The following is a 6,838-nucleotide window of genomic DNA, read 5'->3' as shown; positions in this document are numbered from 1 at the left end:
GATAAAACGGCTAAATATACAGGCTCTGAAAAACGATGCAAACTTTGCCAGATCTTGTAAAAATAATGAAAAATATTTACCTTACGCTATGCCTCCCGTGTTTTGTTAGGGCTAAGCTTTTATTTAAGGGTGTTTCCACCGCTATCCACACAAAGTACAGTCGATAGACACGTTATTAGTAAGGCGTCTCTAGTCCCACCCACTACTGCGACGAGCCTGACATTGGATACAGTCCTGCCCCAAGTCTCCGCCGACTACCTGCACACTGATTTTCACAAAGGCTTGCGGAGATTTCATAGCTGAAATTTATCGTAGACTTCTAAATAGCAACCAGTTTACAAACTGGATAATTAATCATGTTTAGGAACAGAACTGCGGATACTTTCTTATACATTTCCTGTAGCGGAAATAATGCCTTCGTACGTTTGAGAACGACACAGCTGAGAAACCGTGTTTGATCTCCCGTTTCTGCAAAGCATCTGCGCTTTTACGATCCCTGCCATCATTATTACAGAAGTTTGAGCACAGATCGCTCCAATTCACCGTCTTACTGTGAGGCGATGCTCCCACCTAGCGGCCGGAATGAGCCACTGCATTTCGCAACTTCACTGGATAGCAGCGCACATTTATTTATACAGTATGTCATGTCCTGTATGTCACCAAGGCTCTGGTGTGTAGTGTTGTGCTTTTCTCTCACGGTGCAGTTATGTGACCTGTCATTTCTAAATTGTCCATAGAATGTGACCCCCCCCCCTTCAGTAAACATATTCACAGTTTGTGGGATGGTGACAAATGTTTAAGGACGCCAAAAGCCCGGTATTTGTGTGAAGACGGCGAATGAATACGCAGCACTGCTATATACAGCCACAAGGCTGTACAAAAGTGTAATAGAAGTGGGAAACCATGACGTGAAGTTACATTGGTAAGATACTGCTTGTCAGTGCGGCGCACAGACTTCGAGGAACAAGTAAGCCTACACAGGGGGGGCTGAACCTATTTTAAAATGCCTTTGCACCTTTGACCCAGGGACGGATTACGGACCGGGCCAGCGGGGCCGCTGCCCAGGGGCCCTTGAGGTGCAGGGGGCCCGTGGGGCCCCTAGCCCAAAACAATTTGCAACGCTTATCAACAATGTATTTTTGTTTGTCTATTTTAGAGGACCTACATTCTTTGATCCTCTGCCTACAAGGGCCCCTGACCCTATAGGGAGGGTGTTTGGCTGTCAAGGGCCCTTGAATTGTGGTGGTTATGATGGTGGTGGTGCTGGTGGGGTGGGGGGCCCTCGCGAACGTTTTGTCCAAGGGCCCACACAACCCATAATCCGTCCCTGCTTTGACCACCTGCCCCGAAAAATGTCTTGTACACTGTCCTGTTGTTCATGAAAGGACTGAGAGTCATTCCCGTCATCCTGACTTACGCTGACTACACTCCGGTAGCGGGACTCATTTCCTGCGTCATTCCACGTACAAAGAAAATGTGTCCAGGGAAGTCAATTATGAAGCAACAACAGTGCTTAGAATTTATTTAACTGCATTTAGCTCAGTCAGCAAAAAAAAAAAAAAAACACTAGTAACTAAACTTAAATATTAAGCACTGGATGCTTGGCGCATCGCAAAGCCCCGTTTAAATATTGCAGTACAATTTGCATTCATTTCATAATTAGTGAGCAGGGAATAAATCCTGGATGCTGGCCATTGTGTGAGTTGTGATACAATGTATCTCATGCCATCATTAGTGAATTGGGAATAAATCCTGGATGCTGGCCATTGTGTGAGCTGTGACACAATGTATCTCATTTCATCATTATTGAACTGGGAATAAATCCTGGATGCTGGCCATTGTGTGAGCTGTCATACAATGTATCCCATATCATCATTAGTGAACTGGGAATAAATCCTGGATGCTGGCCATTGTGTGAGCTGTCATGCAATGTATCAGCAGTCATTGTGGTGAATAATATGATTATCATGCACATGAATAAATTAGTTCTACATATGAACTGGATCTTGTGCCATTATCTTTAATGTTATGATGTACAATTCAGTTTTCACACGAGCAACTTCCTAAGTGCAATTCTTCATGTGTTTGCTAACAAATCCGGGTTATGATGTACATTTATAGCACAACCGTATCAAATCAGAACTTTAAAGATCTCTTAAGAGAGAATAACTGGATTATGGCAGTTATATGGGAAGTTATTTTTGGTTTTGAACTATATATAAATGCGGATGGCTGCTCCATTACTTAAATTAAATCGTATGGTCTAATTTGATGAGAGCAAATTGACTTTGTGTGGTATAAGACTGTCCTGATCTGGCGTGATGTCATAGCTGTCGGCTTGACTTAAATTCAAGTGTGGCTGGCTTAATTTGGATTGGCTGATTACACTTTCTAATTAGTAGCTTTGTAGATGATTACGCGCACCATGCTGGCAGCCAGACAGACCTCCTGCAGTGAAACCGCGCTCTGCGGAACCTTATTCCATATCACTGCAGCTGCACTCTGCTGTCTTCCGGTTTATTACTCTGTCAGCTGTCCGCAGCACGTGGAGATCAAGCGAACTGACTGGGGATTTCGCAGGCTAATCGAAAAAGGCTGGAATGGTGGAAAGTGAGTGAGGAGTGAAAAAACTCCAGTGTGTCAGGTCAGTGAATGTGGGGGTGTCCATAGTGTATAACGTATTCATTTCAGAAGGGCTGAGATCTGCTATCTCTGCAATCTCCCACAAATATTCACTCCCTGGCCAATCATCTTTCAGCGATGTGAGCCCCCTCCCTCTTCCCTAACCTGACGATCGTGGCCTCACACCTACCCGTCCGTAAGCGGAGCTAACTTTAGTCCTGCAGTATTGTCAGCAGACACTCTGCGTTCATGCTAAGTCCTTCCACATCTTGACGAATCTTATGCTGGCCTGTTACTGAATGCTAATCAAGCAAGGCTGTTTCTCACTTGTCCATATGACGATTATAGCTGGGAAAGAACACAAAACTTCCCTCTCTTGGCCTCCTACACTGAGCTGTTTACTTAGCCGACAAGTGGGAGTCTGGGTGAAACAAAAATAGCCTGCGTGATATGAGTGAGCCGCTCTACAGGGCTGGGGCTGAGATCAACAGCAGCACCCCAGTGACATCCTGCTGTCCTGCTGCCTCCTTGGTTTATGTGAGTCATTACAGTATTTAAGAGATTGAGTAATGAGTACTGTGCTCCTCTCAGACTGGCCTCTGGGGGGCAGTATCTGCCTGTGCATTAACCATCCAGTAATGAGTACTGTGCTCTTCTCAGACTGGCCTCTGGGTGGCAGTATCTGCCTGTGCATTAACCATCCAGTAATGAGTTCTGTGCTCTTCTCAGACTGGCCTCTGGGGGGGCAGCGTCTGTGAGTGCATTAACCATCAAGTAATGAATATTGTGCTCATCTCAGATTGGCCTCTAGGGGGCAACATCTGCATGTGCATTAACCATCGAGTAATGAGTACTGCGATCCTCTCAGACTATATTATTCCATTATAAATCTAAAATCAGCAACATCAAAAGCATTGGGGTATTTTGCAAACACTACAAACTAATTACAAGGTAATAAAACCGTTATGTACATACAAACGTGTGTGCGAACTCAAATTCAAAATGTCACTCCAGCCAGCTCATCAAAATAGCTACGCCAGGGTTAGGGGCGTTACTCAAAGGCCCACAGGCATGTGGCTGCTCTGCTGAGTCTCGAACCCGCAACCATCTGATCACAGGCATAGAAACTTAGCCTGTTCAGCCGCCCAATGCTGCTTCTGAAAGCGTAATATACAATCTGCCCTTTATTTCCCCTCATATTGTTTACAGTGGATTTTAGTGCCTGTGATTTATGTGAAGTATTTTCAGTATGGGATGGGATCTCGTCCCAGTGCCAGTGCCGCCCATGTGCAGGAGCACGCTGAGCAGAGATACGGCGCGAGATGACAGGGTCCGAAAACCCTGCAGAAAACACAGATTAACCTTCTGACATACAGGCCCATTCATTTTCCTTTCATAAAACTTCAGCAGCATCTTCGTTCATCAAAACAGCGTTAGATAAAGTAAAAACAAAAATAATAAAAACCGCAAGGTTTTTCCACACATCCCATCTCACTTTCCCAGATACATGCATGAATATGTCAGTGAGAGCGAGTTTAGGGGTGAAAGTTTGAAGTCATTCAGCAGCTAACAAGCAGCTGAGGTTAAGGGCCTTATCCCAAGGGCCAAGAAGTGAGGTGACAATTCTTCGGGATTAGACCCCACAACCTTCTGGATATTCATACAAATCCTTAACTGACTGAGATGCTCACTATGATTGAAAGGGCTTCTATGTGAATATATAATTTCATTAAGGGGGAGGTCATTGCTGAGAGCAATCAGAAAGGTTGAGTACTGGGATCAGATTGGGCCAAGGTCCGGCGGTGGGGGTTGATTGGGACATGTGGTGAGGTGCCAGAAAGGGGATTTAACATGATTTTAACTTGAATAAACAGCTGGCTAAATGTTTTTTTTTTTTTGCTTCAGGTCATAATTTTTTCACCATTCAGCTACACATAGAGTAACTATCAGTTACTTAGTACATACTGATGCGACCAAATACCTTCCAGCAGTATTAAATGAGGAGATGCTTAGCACCAGATAGTACCTGTGGTTGAGTATATATGCAGAACATATTAGTGGAATGTTTTGTTTTGGTTTGACTGATATAATGTCATCCGAAGAAGGTGCGGATACTACAGGAACATAACATAGACTAAGGATTTGGTGGCTGCTGACATGCAAGCAGTCAAGAACTCGGCCAAGAAGAACATCCTCTGAAGAAATACTTGATCCTCTAGAGGCTGGCCGCCTGGCTTTCTTTGGCTTGGAAGTCGTGTGGGTGTCGCTGGTGTGGATGCTTCACGCTGACGACTATGATAGCCGACGTTACCGTACAAGACGGACACATCATCAGTTTAACTGATGATTCTGCTGATTTTCTCCTTCCGAAGCAGGACGACAGATGCTGCCAGCGTCTGGGGTGGTCTGTGAGAAGTCCTGTGGGTGAGGCAGGAAGTAGAATCATGTGACTGGGGGGAGGGGGAGGGGGGGCTGGGAATGATGGGGTTACTGGGATGTTCTTTGCAGACTGGTTTATGGCAGGACCAACACAGCACAAAGAGAAGCTCCAAGATGAAAATGCATCCACCGTGGGCGAGAAAGTGGACGTCGACTGAGTTGGGGCAAATTTAGTCAAAATAGCTAGTTATTCTAGCAGAATCTGATGTGGTTTTGGTCTGGGTCTCTCGGGGTTAAAAAAAGGAATTTCACCCTGAAACTTACAGTGAGGTGTTTGCAGAGAGATACATGGCTATGATCTAGGAGAATGAGGGTTCACATCATCTTTCACTTTTATGCCTTCGTGGTTTATAATGTTTTTATAGATACTGTCCTGTGTTTATGATTGCATTGTAACCTGGAAATTTGTCATTTTTCAATAAGACCACATTAGATGGCGTCATAAAAAGGCTGTTAAGGCTGTTGCAACGCCTCAGAGTGACGGGACGTCCATGGCAGGTGCATCTCATTCACACAAAGTCTCAGGGTCTCTGCAGTCCAGCTTTTAATGGGAGTCTATATGCAAAAAATGAGCAATGTGTTGAACACATTAAATTCCCATTCATGTCTCTGGAGTGCCCAAGTTGATGTACTTAATGTCTCTAACCTTGCATCCAAACCTGTTTTGCCCGTCTGGGATAATATAGCTGGGTTTAGTCATTTATGGGTAAGCTTTCAACTCTATTATGTCTAACAATGGATGCAGTAATGAGGAAACCTTGGCTTGTCTTCTGGCAGAGTGAAGGAAGGCCTGAATATTGGCAGCGTTGTGGTGTCTTTTGCAGCAGAAGACAAGGCCTCCTCTGTCAGTTCGTCTGAATCTGCACATCTGGGCGCCGCTTTCGCTGGTCTGGGCCCCGAAGGCGCCTCCTCAGTTCCAGGTGGTCTGGAGAGACCTCCTCCCGAGCCGAGGAGGACGCTGAAGATGATGATTGGTGGGCTCACAGAGTCATACGAGGAATCCTGGAGTTAAGGTAAGGCAAACGTGTGTGTGCACAAGTGTGACTGTGTGCACCGAGATTCGGTCTTTTAGTTTTTTTTTTTTTCTTTCAGCACAGTAACACCTGAAAAACAGGTATTGTGGGGGAAGTGTGAAAAGATTCTATTTATTAAATCTGATTTAATAAGCGTGCTTCGTAAATATGAAAAGTATTGAATTGTGTCTGTGTGTGTGTCTGTCTGTCTGTGTGCCTGTGTGTATGTTAATTTGGGTTTCAAACCCACCCCCATTCATTTCAAGTCCACCCTCCAGCTTATGGTGTTCATGGAGGGTGGGAGAGGAGCCCTGAGTGTTTGTATAAGTGGCTGCTCACTGACATCCGTACAACTGGCCACCTCACACCGGCGTCCGTACGAGACAGCCTTGCCTGTATCAGCGGCCACGTGCTAGTGCCTGTATGAGCAGCTGTGCTCCAGTGTCTGTATCAGCGGCCATGTGCCAGTGCCAGTATGAGCGGCCGGCCACGTGCCAGTGCCTGTATGAGTGGCTGACCATGTACCAGTGCCTGTATGAGCAGCTGTGCTCCAGTGTCTGTATCAGCGGCCATGTGCCAGTGCCAGTATGAGTGGCTGACCATGTACCAGTGCCTGTATGAGTGGCTGACCATGTACCAGTGCCTGTATGAATGGCTGCGTTCCAGTGTCTGTATCAGCAGCCACATGCCAGTGCCAGTATGAGCGGCTATGCTCCAGTGTCTGTAGCGGCGGCCATGTGCCAGTGCCTGTATCAGCAGCCACG

This window comes from Brienomyrus brachyistius, chromosome 24 (assembly GCF_023856365.1).
Source record: "Brienomyrus brachyistius isolate T26 chromosome 24, BBRACH_0.4, whole genome shotgun sequence".
NCBI classification, from domain to species: domain Eukaryota; kingdom Metazoa; phylum Chordata; class Actinopteri; order Osteoglossiformes; family Mormyridae; genus Brienomyrus; species Brienomyrus brachyistius.
The sequence above is the reverse complement of the archived record's forward strand: the minus strand, read 5'-3'. Positions refer to the sequence as shown.